This window comes from Bidens hawaiensis, unplaced genomic scaffold (genome assembly GCF_021521415.1).
Source record: "Bidens hawaiensis isolate Kalapana, Puna unplaced genomic scaffold, B.hawaiensis_p1.1 tig00003822_1, whole genome shotgun sequence".
Lineage (NCBI taxonomy): Eukaryota > Viridiplantae > Streptophyta > Magnoliopsida > Asterales > Asteraceae > Bidens > Bidens hawaiensis.
In genome coordinates this window covers 1170285-1188596 of record NW_027491219.1, presented here as the reverse complement: position 1 = coordinate 1188596, position 18312 = coordinate 1170285, and positions in this window count along the sequence as shown.

The following is an 18312-nucleotide window of genomic DNA, read 5'->3' as shown; positions in this document are numbered from 1 at the left end:
TTATATAATAAAATATTCGTCGTCGTTATTGTAATCAATTGAAAAAGTAACAAAAAATAAAACATGCTAATAAGATTTAAAACATTACTAGTAAAAAACAAAGAAAAACTTAAATATTACTTGAAATTTGATCGTGTTACAAATTATTATATTAAAACAAATTAAACATTACAAGTCTTCTTAGTCTTCACTCTTCACCCTCGTCTTCTTCACCACCTGAATTCTCGGAAGAAAGCCCGTCCTCCATCTCCTCCTCATGAATAGGACGCTTTATTGGTATTTCGTCTTCGAAGTTTGCCTTGTGTTGTACACGATCCACCGCATCCAGATGGTCCTTTAGGAAAATGCAAACCTCTAGAGACTCGGGAGTTAATTTTGTTCTTCGCATTGATAATACCCTCCCACTAAGAGAAAAAACCGATTCCGAAGCAACCATTGAGGCTTGTACGGCAAGCAAATCACAAGCCATGGCGGATAGAATAGGAAATTCGTTTTGTGTTCCTTTTCACCAAGCCAACAAATCAATATTGCGAATTTCGTCGATCGTTGCGCTCTCAACATAGTTTGCTCCACTATATCGACCAAGTTCGCTAGTTGGGTTGTTTCCTCTTTGCCTCTTAGATGCCGATTCACTAACCACATTCATCAAGTTTATAAGTTTGTCCTTGCACGGCCTACTATTCGTTGTTTGCCTCACAAAAGACGATCTCGCGCTTGGACCATAAATTTGAAAATAATGGTCATAAAGGTCTTGAAGGTGTTTGTTAAACTTTTCCTTCGCTTCCGTCGGCAACTTCGGGTCGATCCCATGTTGTCGAATATTTCCTCGATCAATGTCTCAACCCCATTAACATTCCAATAGGGGTTTAAAGCGGCTGCACAAGTAAAGACCGGCGGTATGTTTTCAAAATATTTTATGAACTTTTCCATCATTAACTCAACAATATTCTTGAATAGTTTGTTCTTCTCCTAAAACTCTCTAAAAGTAGAAGACATGTTGTACAATTCTTGTAAACCCAACAACTAGTAGGATAATAAACTCCCGATAACTTAGTTGTTGAGGTTTTGAACACATCAAGATACTCCAACAAAAAACCGACATGGACCCAAACACTTTAGGGAACCATATCGGCCTCGCGTACATCAACAAAATTGTTATGAAAACATTGTAGAGTTTGGCGTTGGGCAAAAGCACACTTGATCATATGACAAGTTGAGTTCAAACAATTTGGAACGTCCCAATTCAAAAGGTGCGGAAGGAAAAGGAAACAACGGAGGGATCCGTATCGGACCTAAATGGGAATGACATGAAAAGTCTTTTTCAAAACCTAGCATTAAGGGCGTTACGACGATATATGAGAGGAATGGAGAAAAACTCGTGATTGGTGTAGAGGGGAAGGTCTGTTTATAATATAGTTCAAGAAAGAGTCGTCTCATTTCCTTACTTCTTCGTTCTTTCTAATTCATTCACTTCAAGACTGGTTCTGAACGCCGCGTAACATCATCTTCAACCAACCTCCATCGTACCGGTGCGACCACTAAAGAATTGCTTATACACTAAACAGCTGCTTATACAGGAGATCATTAGTTTATCACATGGTGGAGCAGGCAGTCTTATGCTCAGGTAATCAAAGAAATGAGTAAAACGGCCAAAAGGCAGAAGAGGCTTTTTGTAAGTCCATTATGACGGTTCAGGAGGCTAGAACCGTTGACTTTGAGGATGAAGCATAGCGCTTGCTTAAGGAGGAGTTCGCATATATTTTGAAACCATTCTTTTTTAGAATGGTTGAATAGAGCCTCCCCTCTGTCTCCCAGTCTGTCTTATAATAAGATAGTAGTAAGTCAGTTGTAGGTTTACGATGGCTTCTTTGAGACTTTATTCTCTTTGAAAGAATACGCTGTGATCTTTTAAGTTTAGCGTAGTAAGGTTAGAGGCGCAACTAGAAGAGTTGGCCCTCTTTCTTTTTTTTTTATCAATTCGATTGCAGTCTCCGAAGTCCTTTTTGATCGATGGTCCCCATTAGGATTAGTGCTAATTAGCAGCCTTTTTGGAAGGCGAGATACTTATGTGTGACCGTGGATTCCACGGTAGCAGTAATTCTAGCTTTACATTAGGAGCAGGGGGGTCGGCCAAGGGAGGATTCTGCTCCAAGACTCTTTGAAAAAGGCGTAAATCCTCATGCTTGAGTTCTCAGAGCAGGAGGTCCCTGTTTTCAAAAGAGACTAACCGGTTATACTCCCCCTGAGAGGGGGCATGATCCAGCTCCCTTTTTATGTCCGACCAGTAGGCCCCCTTGCCCTTATCTAGTAGATAAGGGCTATTGTCCTGCTCGAGTCGTACAATGCAATTTCACATTGACGACTTTTAAATATCCTTTATTTTCTTAATCATTTTTCACATATACAAGATAAAAATACAGCCAACAGGGTGGAAGTTGTGTGTTTACAGTATAAATCCTCTAATAGCATGGCAGATAGCTTCCATGACCACCTGTCAAGAGTATTCGGCACCAAATACTTTCTTTCAACCGATTTGCAATAGTTCTTATATTCAAGATGTCTTCTTTTACCACTTTTGAAAACATCTTGTAACATAAGTCTAAAGAAACTTAAATCTTGACAAATGTTTTCATTGCCGAGACCTTGTTGAACAACCAAGTTGATGATATATAACACATCGAACATGAAAAAAATCCTCGTAACAAGGTGGTGAATATTTAATGATAAATTTTTCGGCCGCCTTTGTATTGTTTGATGCGTTGTCAAACGAAATCGAAAATATTTTTTTTCAAGTTGTAAGTCGTTATAACTTTATCAACCAATTCAAACAATTTTTCGGCAGTATGTGGGAACGGGAAGTTTTCAAAAGCGATGGTGCATTTCATCAATTTCCATGTCACCAGATCAACTCAATGAGCGGTGGCACATATGTATTATTCGGGTAACCCGTGTGGTGCCGACCAAACATCGGTAGTTAAACTAACCATCGATTCTAAAGTATGAAAAAACTCGATTAACTCTTTTTTTGCACACTCCCACAACTTGATACAATGACATCTTAGGGTAGTACGACTAACATGTGTGTATCGCGGTTGTAGAGTTTCTCGAATTAACGAAGTCAACTCCGGGTCGTCAAAGTGGTTAAACGGAAAACCTCGTTGAATTAGGAACTCTGCCATTCTATCTTGAACTTAGTTCATGTTGTAACGAAATAGTGTACCATCTTTACCCAAGTTCACTTGGTAGGTTGCGCGAACGCCTTTCAAGGCCTTGCAAAATGGCCTCTCGATATGCTTTCTCAAAGTCGAGTTTGAATCGTGCTTTAAGAAAGTTCCACAAAGTTTGCATCGAGCCTTCTGATCACCTTCGATAGTGAAAACCAAATCCCAATTCTTCCATACTTCTTTGTTGCGGTTATGGTCGACGACCACAAGAACTTTTGGGTCATTAATAACACGATCCGGTTCAATAACAACGTTCTTGTTAGCCTTGTTGTTAGTATTTTTGGTGGGTGCCGTAATATTATTGAGTCAGATGGTCGGGTTTGTAAAACGAGAAGTATTTTAGATAATTTTTGAGTTTTGTGGTGAAACAAGGGGTGAAAAACAATTTATATAACGGTTTTAGGCAAGAAAAACCGGTTCCAACGGTAATATATAAAACGGATATATTACTCTCAAAAACCGGTTCCAACGGCTATATTACCGTTGGAACCGGTTCCAACGGCTAGTTTTTGACCTGCAGCTAAATACCTGGCGGGACAAGTTATTCCGGGTAGGAACCGAAATTGGTTCCAAAATGGAACCGGGTACGAACCGATTGGGGATATAATATGTGGAACCGGGTGCGGATTTCGGGTATATAAATACCCAAACCGGGTATTAGGACCACCGTGTACGAACCGGAACCGGTTTCGGGTCAGGTACACCGGTTCGGGTCCGGAACCGGTATTTTTGTGCACCTCTACTGTCACACCCCGACTAGGTAAATGCGAAAGCGTAATATGGGAATGTAACAGACATCTCTGGTATCAACCACATTGTTTATAAAGATAATTAACAAACTAATTTATATAATGTTACATTGTTTTGTACTAAGTTTACAAACTAAGTGAAATACACATAACCGGTTCTTTTGGCCGTTTATTCTTTATTAGTATACTTGCGTCTATCTACAACGTATCGGTCTCATTCTTAGCACAAAGCATATAAGCAATTTATTCCAACTTCGGCTCATCTGCAAAACATGTTAAAACGGATCAACTACAAATAGTTGGTGAGTTTCATAAGTTTGTATGAGATCAGTATATGTAATCGTAGTATGTATGTATGCGATGTAATTATACTAAGCCACAAGTGAATCATTGACACGTATACCACGTAGCCTCCACTGCCCACGCGTTTTCCCGTGGCCTCAACTGTCACATGCCGTAAAGGTACTATGTTTAACACCACATAGCATGGTACAAAAGGTTCGTGTGGTCATATGCAATTGTAAAATATGTTCCGTTCCGGCATAGCCCACCGGCCCTGTCAATTGGGTTTGTCAAACCAATACTACTATTCACATGCCATGAGCTCGTAGTTAATCACTTGTGTGTGTGTGGGGGGGGGGGGGCTTTCAAGTGTTAGCACTTAGATAGTTCACATTATAACAGGTTTCCAAATAAATATGCATATATAAACATGCTTTCCACCCCAAATGTTCATAAAACAGTTTAAAAAGTGGGGTCATGAAACTCACCTTGTAGTAGTATCGAAAGGTAACCCGTGCAGTAAATAACATGTCTCGATTATAGCTCGTATCCTATAACGGTATAGTACTGTTAATACTAATATAGTCATTAAACTGAATCGGGCTGTATGTCTAATCTGGGTATGGCTGTTACGCCCATAACATTTTAGTAGTCTTAGATTGTGACGTTGTACGATATGAAATGTTTAAAACCAGTTTTGGCTCAGTCTCACCGTTTTTCGTGCCTGGCCAAGTTGGTCGTTTACGCGTTTCGGAGATAGGTAAGATCACACAAACTTAAATAAACATACTGTTTTCATACGGGTTTGATTGTACAATATACGTACATTTCATCCGAATTGTCTGAAAATATCGTAAAAAGTTCGTTTTTATCAAATTTATTCAAAACTATGAAATTTGACCACTTTTGACGTTTTGACATACCGGTCAGTTCGTTAAACATAACGCTGCTAGTTTTGTCAAAATATATATAACTTGAATCTATAAAGTATTATAACTGTTTATGTATTTATATATAAATTATGAGAATTTTTGTACAAATAAATTAAAATCTGAAGAGTTTTATAAAAATATTTCCAGAATTTTTACACGTATTTATTTATTTATTTATATAAACTCATTTTATGTGTTATAATTAACCGATAAATCATTCGTTTATACCAAACGATTCTCGAAAAATTCGATAATTTTGATGAATGGTCGAAATATCACCAAATAACCCCAATAATTTTGTGCATGATTTGGCTGTTAAAACTCGATTAAACGAAAATGCACGAACCATACTTAAACTTCTCCAATTGATCCCAACATTTTTGTGTGATCTAAAAATGACGTTTATGAGTTCTCCAAAGAATATCATAATTTTCCAACAGTTTAACTATGTTTCATAATAAATTCCAATAAACAGTAATAAAATGGCAAAATATTTTCCGTTTATCTAAAAATTATCAAATTTGGACATGGACTCTTTTATATGGTTTCTAATGATCTTGCAAAGTTTTATAGGATAACAACAAGCACGTTACAGTCTAATCCTAAACAGCCCCTAAACGAATAATCGGTTATTCCCTTTGCTGTTTTTCCGAGAGTTTTGGTCGTTTTCTCGCCTCTCTGGGTTCATGTTTCTCACGTATATCTACAATTCATATAACACAAAACCAAGCATTCAAAATCAATCAAAAATCCTTGTAAATTAAGGTTTCGGTTAGGGTTTGAAATCCAGTATTCAAACCGTAAAAACGTAATATAAACGTTCTAATCCGTGTTTTTGGCCAAAAAACTATATGTTTATGGTTTGTAATCATGTTTAAGTCAAAACTTTCTTTTAAGTGATTTTAAGAGATTTTAGATGCTTAAACATGTTTAAATGAATCAAAACATGTTTTTATGATCAAAATTAGGTAAAAACATGATTAAAATTCCTTAGTTTTGGATAATACCTCAAAGGTTTTCCTAACTGGAATGAAGAACACAGCTGATTAACACTATTGTTTCGTTTAAAGTTTGACAAAGAGTCCAAGAAAGTAGATTTTAACTAAAATATCTAAGGGGAGGGGGGTCCCCATTATTTTAGGACGCTAAAGGGAGGGGCCCATTGGGCCTCTCTTTTGGCCCACTTTCCTTGCTTTGCGTGCCCAAAAGTCAAATCTTGGTTCCATATTTAGTGAGGGTTCGTGTGACATTCGTCAATTTCGGGTCTCGTTTGAATTCGTTTTGTAACCTTTTATTATGTAAACCGACCTGTTTTGAATTCGCTTTATGTTAGATTTATGTTTCTAAAATAATCTTTTTACAAGGTATTTAATATTTGGGCATGTGGAACCCATCAAGAACATATTGTGAGATGGAACCCGAACCAAACCGAACTTTCGTTTAAAAGACTTTATTGTTAAGTTTTTGGTTGTAAAACTTAAGTTTCACCATTTATAAATTATTATACAAGTTATTTGATATTTGGGCATATGGAAACCATCTAGGAACTTATTGTGAGATGGAAACCAAACCAAATCGAACTAAGCTGATTTTTACTCGCTTAAGACACACAAGTGTGTTTTTAGCTATCAAGACTTGTATATTCTTTAAAAATCATTTATAAACTGATTCTAATTATTTTCTTAAGTACTTGAAAATGTTGGATCCAACTTGATCTCATAACAAAGTTTGGACCGACAAAACCGAACACCTGCTTAACGTGCGTTGTTAGTTCTAAAAAAATAGAACTACATACTTGGTTAAGTCTTACTTGATCTTTATGAATTATCTCATAACATTTAATATTTTGGAAAGTTGACTTTAGGTTTGACCAATTATCAAGACCCGAACCAACAACCCGAAAACTCGTTAAAACCCGTTTTAGTCTCTTTATTCCAATGGGACTTGCATTCTTGCTTTTTTACCCACCTTATTACTTAACATAGGTTAAGTAAATATTAAGGTTAGATACTTTAACCCGGTTTCGAGCAAACTTACATTTTAAAAGGGTTATTTCTATAATTTCTTAAATAGTTACATTTTAAACCTTAGACTTTAATTGTTTACATTTCTTATCTTTTTATTTTTAAAGTTTCCCAAAACAACCTTTCTAATTCAAGGCTTTTACTTTTATTTAGGCTTTGCTCGTTAGACTCGTCCTTCCGTTTTCCCGTCATTTACCGACCAAGTTTTATACTTGAATGTGAGTACTTTCATACCCCGTTTTCCATCTTTCGTTTTGGGGTGACATTTCATACTTATTCTAACTAAATGCTTTATACTTGAATCTTAAACCACAAACATTATTGTATACTTTACTTAAATAAATGCTCGATTTGGTGTTCTATGCTTACATGCTTATATGCTTATGTGTTTACCGCCTTTGGAGGTTGATTCATAAATCCGTGAACTATCTGGTATTCTCTTATAGCACGGTTCCGTTAATGTATTCTTATTAACGACCTCATGAAATCTAAATCTATTTATGGACGGTGCCGTTAATGTATTCTTATTAACGACCTCATTTAAAAATCCTGAACCATCTGGTATTCTCTTATGGAAGGTGTCGCTAATGTGTTAGCGAACTCATATTATCCATATTGTTGCTTTTATTTATCGTTTCATATACAAGTTTTGTGGCTTTTTATTACTATATACTTATATGCTCAAACTTATGAATTGTTCATCAACCTTTGTGTTGATAAACTTTATTTTATGAAATGTTACAAGTTTGACTTTTGTTGACTCGAGGACTTGATGAAAAACGTTACCAAGACTATTAGGATATTAGCAAAACGAACAATATATATATGTTTACTTGCATTCCATTTGTTTTGTATAAACAAGATGTGTTGTTTGTTGATTTTATGAAATAAAATGAGTTGATTAAATATTGTCACTTTAAATAGTGTCTTGTGTTTTTTTCCAATCATGTTGCACCTCGGCATGTTCCGCCGCCTTTGGTCGGGGTGTGACAGTTCGGTTTTTCGCGAGAAAAATAGTCTGGGTTTGATAAATAGCGCAAAAACGAGTGTTTTTCAGCCAATTTCTGTAAATTCAGAAAAACGTACTTACTCGTTGTAAAATTTTAAAATATTTTCAAGGATTGCTTACAATATCTTGTATAAGTGTTCTATAAGTCTTTTTCGGCTTGACTGATGATACAATGCTTGATTTGGTATTAACGGTCGCGTTTATGTTCATAGTGTATAGTTAAATGAAACTCTTTTCGTTTAAATGGTTTTGTACATACTGGGGCCTTAGTATTAATATGTTAGTCACTATAATATACTAGATGGGTGCCCGCGCGATGCAGCGAGAAATGCGGATATTGGTAATCACATTATAGATTTACGGGTGCTCGTCGTTTCGTTTATAACCGTGAAACCATTTATTGGTATAGGTAGATTCATAGTTCTTATTTTAAACCCATTTTAATATCAAAGTACAAATGAAACGGAACCTAACCATTGTTAATGGTTTGATTTGTGGGTAATTTTCAACGGTTAGTTTTAATTTTCGGTGAAAAAAAATCGTTAATAATGGCTTGGCTCATGGTTTGATTTAAGACCATCAAAACCGGACGGCAAACGACTTTATGTAAAATTTTATTTTTTTTAATTGAAAAAAACTATGACAATATCATACTCAAATTAAAGAGAATTAAATGCTCGTTTTTATGGTGCAATTTTTTAAAAATAATATTAACGTATGAAAAAGTTATAGCCGTTAAAAAATCATTGGGGTATTGGGTTAAAAATGAAATTACGAAGAATAGATAGTTAAAAGATAAAGGACCAAAGTTATAACTATTATTTAAATTTACAAAATTTTATTAAAGTTGAAGGGGCAATGTTGTAACTATTTTGAAAAAAAAGTCAAAGACACGTGTGATTAATGTTAGAATGACCACTTTGTCCTCATTTTATGTTGTACCATGTGCTTGAAAATTTGTAAATCCCTTACATTCCACCGTCTTAATTTGCCCATCTTTGCCTCATTATATATAACTAGCTGGTGCCCGCGCAATGCAGCGGGGGTGTGCACGCAACTCGACATTGAACGTATAGTATGTGCCAGTACATACGTCATCTGATGACAGTGTGCACTTAGCCCGAAATTTGACACGTAACTCGTGCAAAGCCAGTTGCGTGTAATAGAAGATTGAACACGCGTAACCAGCCCGGAATGCACGTTACTGACATTAAAACATGCTTAACCAACACCACGCGTGTAATTCAAAAAGATTACCGGTGCAGGGCGCTATGTTGAGCGCTTACCAAGATTTGGTTATGTGCGTTACGTGGTGCTGAACACGCGTTTATCGGCCCCGGTACATGTAAACAACGACATTTGCGTAACCGGTGACGAAAATCAAGAAGCAAACCCGAAATATACAGTAATTTCAAATAAATCACTTTTGTAAACCAACCCGTTTTGGCCCTAAACCCAGTCCGACTCGGCATTGGTCTGACCTGGGACCTACCCGAACCAAATTAACCATTTTTCTTGTATCGACTTGTTCTGACCCCAATCCACTTTTACAAATGACCCATGCTCACCCGACTCGACCTGTTACCTACACGGTTTTCGCGTAACATGTTAATTTTTAAAACTAAAAAACTATAGCAATACCATACTCAAATTAAAGAGAATAAAATACTCGTATTTATAATGTAGTTATTTTAAGAAAAATATTAACGTGTGAAAAGATATGGCCGTTAAAAAGTCTAGGGGTAGTTGGTTTTGAATTAGGGGGCATATGTGTAACTATTATCTAAATTTACAAAAAAGGTAGTGAAGTTGAGGGAGAAAAGTTATAAATATATTTTAAAGGAATGAAAAGACTTAATTACCCTTAATTATTATATTTTTGATGCATTGTGTGTTGTACATAAAGCATTGAGTTTGGTACCTCTTAAAATTTAAGAGGTCCCTCACTCATGCTTTATATATAGTATAGATATATCACTTATATATGATCCCCCAATATATATACGGGTCATAACCAGTATCGTTCGGTTATTTGTTTAATCGTTACAAATTAACCGATTAATTGTTTACTCGCTACGTAGTGAATATGGTGAACCTCGTTTTGTCACAAATGTCACACTACTACTATAAAAATAGTAGAATGTGATATTAGGGCATTAAGTGTTTATAGAGGTAAGGTAGTGAAAAGAACCAAATACCCATAATGGATTACCCGCGGATCATTCAGGACTTCCTCAGAAATCACCTGCGGAGCACTCCTATCACCCGCATAACTCAAGTCAGAGGAAGATTAAGATTAAACTCTAGAGACCGTCTGTGGGTCGATCATAAGGTCCTCAGAAGTCATCCGCAAGGTATTCCTTCCATGCACATAGAAGACTAGAGGGTGACGTCAGCAAATCAGTTGTAACTGAATTCCTTCTTGAAGATTTACACGAAGATCTTTCCTTGGAAAGCACGTGAAGTAACAACCAATCAGAGAAGGACAACTGGCAAGGTTGTTATAACCATTCACATGGCCAGATATCTCATCCTATCACATGCGGACACATGTCCAGGTTGTTACAAAAAGCATCTTCTAGAAAAGGACAGCTGTATCAATAATATTCTCTTACCCTTCGGCTATAAATACCTCCTTCGTCATCACAAGGTATTCATACACATCTCACTTATCTCACAAATTACATAAAGTACTTTTTTCTCTTTAGAACGATACTTATTCTCAAGCCGGAGGGTGGTTACGGGAAGACCCCCTCTTGTCCTTCCCGTAAAGAGCTCACAGTGATTGTTTTGTAGGTTTCCGTCATTGGACTTGCAGAGAGGAGCTTGTGTTATTGTGTTGTTAGTTACCTGCCCGTATCATATGGAATCATCGGTTTAGCCTATCCAGGTTTAGATCCATGCTTCTTCATTGGCGCCATCCATGTTTGTGCTAGAATCGTAAAAGTTTTTGTTTGCATGGGTATTATGAGTCAATATCTTCAAGGTCCAACAGAAACTTCGGCGGTAACCGGATGCTCAGTTGGATGACCGGCACCGGTAGGTTTGACTCCTGGCGTGTTGGGACATGTGACGATGGAAGCTCGTCGTGTTTGTCGGTAGACAGATCTGAAAACACAGATCTGGAAATTCTCCTCCGGCGAGGTCTTATCGTCAGAACATTTGATCTGAGGGGGGGTTCATTCTCCCGAAGAATGGTTGCAGCAGCAAAAACAGAGGGTTATCGCTGAATACGAACGTATGCTACGAGAAGAAAGAATAGGTGCTCGGACTCTAGTGTATGTTGAGGTGCCGTTATGTTCTCCTTCTCCCCCATCAACAATCAGACGAAGTCATGCGAGAAAATTCCAGAACCGAGGTATGTTCGATGAAGAGATGGAAGAGAGAACTCATGACAGAGGTCGACCAGTTATGCGGGGGTTTTCCTACAAATCTGTGTACGATCAGAGTCATGCTTCTAGAAGCAGAGATCCCAAATATCGTCATGATGAGGCTAGTTAATTTAGCGACGATAATCAGGTTCATGGTAGAGAGGAAATCAGTTGTCCGCGTGCGATGGTTCGACATGCTGAGTACTGTAGTGATGCGAAAGAAGATTTCACAAAGTCGTATCGTCCCGCGGCGTTTGCAGAAAAATCAAAGTTTGTCCCACGTATTGCTACAGCTCCTTTTCCGATCAACGTGAAAATTCATACCAACCAAGGGAAGTATAATGGAATGACTGATCCGAGCGACCATTTAATCAATTTTGTTGCGGTAGAAGGAGTCAGCGGTTGGACTCTTCCTTATTGGTGTCACATGTTTGCCTTAACATTAACGGGAGCTGTGCATGAATGGTTTGATTAGTTACCATATGGTAAGATCAAGAGTTAGGATGATTTGGTAGTGAGGTTCTCCCATCATTCAGTCAACAGAAGAAACACACGTGGGACTCATACGGAATGTTGGATGTGGTTAGGCGTGACAATGAAACTGTTGAAGATTTCATTACGCGATTTAATAACGAAAGCTTGAAAATCGGTGTAATCAACGAAGATATGCTACGGGCAATGTTTCAAAAGTCGCTAGGCGGACCCTAGACGGCCGACTGGGGAGTTGGGTGTACTCGGAGAGTACTTGGACATAGTAAATATAAAGAAAAATAGTTTTTGGATATTATATATATGTCGAATATCATAATTTACTAATATTTATAACAAAATAGGTAAAGATCAATATAAATAAGAGAAATATTTTTAAATAATAAATTATTCAAAAATTGTTAGTCATTAGGAAAAAAAAATGATATTTATTCTTTAATATTAAAGAAATGCGAGTTATGTTCTATTTTTTTAAGCCAAAACCGGCCCATATTCACCGACTCGTTGCGAGTCTGACTAAGTTGACCACCTTTAGTCAATTCTTAGTAACTAGGCGGAATTAAAGAAACTCGTCTCGGCGACATACCTTGTAGCGAGTACTCGGCCTTCCGCAAGAACGTGCAGAGTGGTGCCTTTGGAAGATTCTTAACCGGAAAGGATGGTATGCCCAAAACCTGGGATGAGATCATGTCCGTAGCAAAGCGTATTGCTAGAACAGAAATAACCTTAGGTTTTTGAAAGTCCAAAACATACAACGAAGGTGGAATTCAAGAACACGCGGGTGAATAAGCCAGCACGAGGATCAATTTGGTCTAGACTTCAACCATCCGTGGAAGCATCAACGCAACCAGATGCGAGAACATTAATTGGCGATAAGAATAAGGATCGTAACTTCAGACAAGACAGTAACAATTGGACCCCGTTAAAAAAGACTCCTTCGGAGATTTTGACTACAGAAAATATGAATTTCGAAAAACCACCACCACTCAAGAAGAGAACGCACTTGAATCCCAATAAGCATTGCATGTTCCATGCCAACATTGGTCATCACACAGATGACTGCGTCAGCTTAAAAAATGAAATTGAAAACGCAATCAAATCTGGGAAGTTAGAGCATCTATGAAAAACGTGAGGCAAGGGACCCGCAAGCCACCCGCACAAGTCAATCTTGGCCCGCCTAAAAAGCAGGTCAAAGATTTAAATGCTCACATGATCCAAGGAGGAAAACTCTGCAGATACAAGAGACAAGAAGTTGATTGTGAGGAATGGAAAAGCGAGCCTGTTGTATTCTCACGGGTCAAAGGTGGTCCTTGTATGAAGTACCCACTGATAATCACTTCTTTGATTGGACACTATCGATCTCCATACGTCTTCTTTGATACAGGAAGTACGTCTGATATTATGTATGAACAATGCTTTGAGCAGTTGGGCGGGGAAGATAAGGCGAGATTAAAACTTATTCATGCGCCGGTGTCTGGTTTTGGATATGAGGTGATGCACCAGTGAGGGGTGATTTCTTTTCCTGTTACACTCAGTGACGAAATTCACTCGCGAACTGAGGATGTAGAGTTTTTGGGTTTGCCAGCCAATTTGAAACATGATATAATCTTGGGAAGAGAAGCGATTGGTGATTTTAATGCTAACCCATCTACAGCTCATGGTGCGGTCGGAGTTCCAATCCGCATAGGTGTGGCAATCATCCGCGTCAACAAACATTGCTTCGCAACAGAAAGCTCGAAACCAAGCAAGATTCCAAAAATGGTGGAAAGAATTTAACCGAAGAAATGGGCAATAAACCCAAAGTTTCCAGAGCAGAAAATCACAATTGGTCCCACAATCTCTGGGATAGTGAGGACATTTTTGAAGCAATTTTTAATGTCAGATCCCCGATTTCAGGTAGATCTTACTCAAATCAAGTCATAACTCACACAAATAAATGTGTTGACAAGGGAGTTAATGACGGGTTGCTATATTTAGAAAGATTACCGTTTGATAAAGGCGAAATCAATAACAAACAGGGTAGTTGCTAAACGATAATCAAAGGTAACTAACACTCACAAGATTCACTCAAAAGATTTCCATTCATTTGATGTTCATCATACAAATGATAATCGATTTAGGGTTTCTTGAAGGGAAAGTTTATCCGTACGATTCCTAGGACGGCTGTCACACTCAGAAATATTCTTTCTTATCCTAAAAGTGTGATTGCCTGATTCCGTCCTTGGCGCCGCAGGAGGTGTGCCCTAAATTATTTATTTATAGGCCTGACACCTCCTTTACAGCTGTCATTCCTTCTATAAACCCCAAATGTTAATACATCTTCAAATCACATATTCAAAATTATTCTAAGTGTAAAACAAGTCTTCCGGGCAGGCTTTGCATCAATATTGACTTTCCGAGTAGGCTGTGTGCTCTGCCATCCTTCAGAACTTGGTAACATAGAAGTGTGCCCGGGATCAGTCTCCGGGTAGACTTTACTTGAAGAGTATTTTACCAAATAAAATACTCTCCGGGTAGACTTCAATCTTCATGACTTTGCCAGACTTTGCCCGACAAACCCTTACGAGCAACCTTGTTCTTCAATGGTCCCTTTCAACTCTTTGCTAGACAATAACTTATTTGAAAAGTGTGCTCGGCAGCACTGTCCCTTGCTTGAGTTGAACCTTGCCCAATGTTACTTAGAGATTCTATTAGAACATCAAGCCTACTTGGACAACTGTATTATTAAAGAATACCTTGCCCGGTCTTCCAATCACTTGGCCTCATGAGCTTGGTTAGCCAAAAGCTTACTCGGGAGTGAACCTTACTTGGCTATGAAGAACACACTTGCTTGATAAAGTGATCCTTGCCCGGATTTACATAAACTCGTGAACCTTGCCAGGTAATACACCAATTTGCAAAACCTGCCCGGATATCCACTAAAGAAGATTTCTAGAAGATAACCTTGCCCGATAGACAAAATATCATGCCCGACTAAGTAGAAGCTTGCCCAGAGGTCTAAGATGTGCTCGGATCCATACTTAGCGAATACTGAGGAGGTTGAGAAGATTCCAATCTTCCAAATATCTCTCTTAGGTCAAATATTTGACTCAACAATCTCCCCCTAGATTGGAACACCTCAGCTGACCCAATACACTTCTACAGTTACATACACATAGGTAAAAATACACATCAAATTAAAGTCAAATTACATATTCATCAAAACATAAACAAATTACATAATCAGAATTCTGTCCGAAGACATTACATAACAAAGCCTATTATAAGAATCTTGTCTTTTACTTGCATTGTAGGAGGCTTGTCTTCTATTGAATACTACTGATGCAGCTCTTAGCCTAAAGATATCAAGGATTTGGTAGTGAGTGTGACTTTCTGGAATGACCAAATCCCTTATATCTATCAGATCTTCATTATGCAAATAAGTCAAGTCTTCATCTCTTTTGATTATCCCCAGTACTCTTCCATCAGAGTTTCTTAGCACATAATGGCCAACATCTTCTTTATATTCAATCTCAGTTATGATGCCATTCTTTTGAACTGTGTAGTTGGGGCGTGTCATTCTTCTTTCAAGGCTGATGCAGGTATTCATGTTTGACACAGGATTCCTATCTCTGACATTCATCTTGTAGTACAGTTCAGCACTGTCCATTTTCTTTAACTTTTCTGTCCTTCTTGATCCATGAAGTTGAATTGTTTTCCAGCTTCTCTTTTCTTTTAGGAATGGGAATCCCTTGTTAGATTCATCTTTTAAAAATTTTGAGAGATCATTCATTTGTCTTCCAGCCATCTTATTTCTATTTTGATAGTCATACAACTTGAGTGTGGCCATTCTTTCAAGTTGTTCTTGAGTGTATTCAGCAAATTCACTCCTCACAACTATGTCTCTCAGTTGTCTGCTTTCCATAATCACTTTCAGAGATCCAGAGACAAAATCATAGTAGAGTTCTCTTGGAAGATCCACATCTGATTGTGGTCTTGCTGTTCTTTGTGGTTCAGCTCTACTTGATTCACTTCTTGATGAGGCATGCAACCTTGAAGAAGAGGGCCTAGTTGGTATAGACTTCTTAGGTTTTATAGGCCCCAAATTGAAAGTTTTGATTTAGATTAACTCTACCATTTCAGGTGGAAGGTTGGCAAGATCAACAAGGTTTTATCCTGCTTGTTCATTAAGAATAAGCATCATTTTTTCTAACCCAGGATTGTTTGACAATCCTGCAGGTACAAACCTTCCATCAACAAAGCTTCTAGGGATCTCACCTTCCCTCAGAGCTTTTTCCCAGTCAGCCTTTTGAATGTAGAAAAGTTCTTTCAAGTCTTCCTTTTTCAAGGCATTAAAAGTGGCTTCATCCATTCCCCTCTGATTTATCATTATGCCCCTCAATATCTTAATCATTTCTTCATTTTCCCAAGGAATTATAGGTTCATCTTCTGGTTTAGAATATAATTCCTCTAGGATTGGTGTTTCAACAGCAGGTACTTCCTTTGATTTTTTATTTTTCACCTAGAATCTTTTGTTTCTCCCTTAAAGTTATTATCTTTCTTTTCTTCTTAGGAGATTCTTGTTCCTCCTGAGTTTTACCTGACTGTTTAGCAGACGGTTCAGGCTGTGTCCTTTTGAGTTTTTCTTTTCTTTTCATATTGAAATAGATGGTTTCAACAGTTTTCTCATCCAGACTTTCAACCATGCTTTGTTTCATACCTCTTTCCAGCAGGTATCCACACTTTCCTCCATATTTTTCTTTTAAGGCTTTTAGTTTTTCATCCTTCTCATTTTCCTTCACAAACTTTTCTATCACCTTTTCTCTTTCACTGTTGTAAAGATCTTGAAGCTGGTCAAACTTGAAGTGTGTCAGATCTTTTTCTGAATAGCCATGCTTTCTTAGATATTCTCTGTATTTCTGGCTATCTCTATTCTTTTGTTCCATCTTTTTCTAGAGAATCTCTCTCTCCTTATCTAGTCTCTTTTGCAACTGATCATCATCCAAATCAGCCAAGGTTTCAAAAAATATTCCATATCCTCTCAGCTTCACAACTGATGGATGTTTCCTTTTGGCTTCCCTCTCAGCTCAATGTTTGCCTTTTTCTCATTAGTCATTGTGACTTGTGGGGACATAACATCAGCAACTTCATCACCTTTTCCATCATTATCATTATTATCATCAGATTCATCAGACTCATCCTCCCTCTCAGTTGATTCATTAACTGCATCAATTTTGGGTTCATCTGAAGGTGGATGTTCTGGGTTTGGATTACTCATAACATGAACATCAGGAACACCTAGAATCCTTTCACCTGGCATCAATGTCTGTAGTGGGACTGTCCTGATTGGATTATCTTCATCATCAGGAGTTTCCACATAACACTTATTCTTTTCATCCCACTTTCCTTTCTTCTTAGGTCTTTCATGTTCATACTATTCAGATGCCCTCTTTCTTCTCATGTAGGTTTTAGCAAACCTGTTAACTTTCTCAGCAAATTGTTCATACAAATTGGAAAGTCTTTCTTTCTTTTGTTGTAGTGTTTCATGAGTTTGAGTCACATTCTCCCTTTCAGGCCAGCTATCAGTTGGGTTCTTCCTGATATCTTCTCTTACTTGCTCAGCCCATTTCTTGGCAGCCATTGAAGTAATTGACTCACCAATCTCCTCTTCAATCATCATTTCTGTATTCAAATTGGTTGGTTCAGCAGTTTCAGTTGATTTCTTTTCAGGTTGACTTTGGGGTTGAAACTTGCTAACCACCATAGCCAAGGAATTGTCTGCTTCCTTAACTCTTTTCAGTTTAATCAAAGCTTCAATCACATCTTGATCATCAGCCTCTTCTTCATTAATCACCTTAGCAATATTGGCCTGATTGATCAAGGCTTCATGCTCTGCCAACTCTAAAGGATCCATGGTTTGGGCCAGTATTTCTCTGTCCCTTGTTTCTCTCATAATGTTTTCATGTTCTCTCCTGGCAGCAACAGAAGCTTCTTCATCATCTCTGAACAGAATGTCTTTCTCAGGATTAGCCTTAACAGGCTCTTCTTCAGTGACCTTTGCCTGTCCCTTATCCATTCTTCTCTGCACATCTTCCTCTTCATCAGTTTGTTGATAATCATCAATATCTTTCTCAAGTGCTTCTAATTCTGGATCAAACTCTACCTTCTTGGAGCTTTCAGGTTGTTCAGTTTCAGTGATAGGCTCCTCAGTAGCAGTATTTCCCTCATTGAATTCATCAGTTTGAGTTTCTGT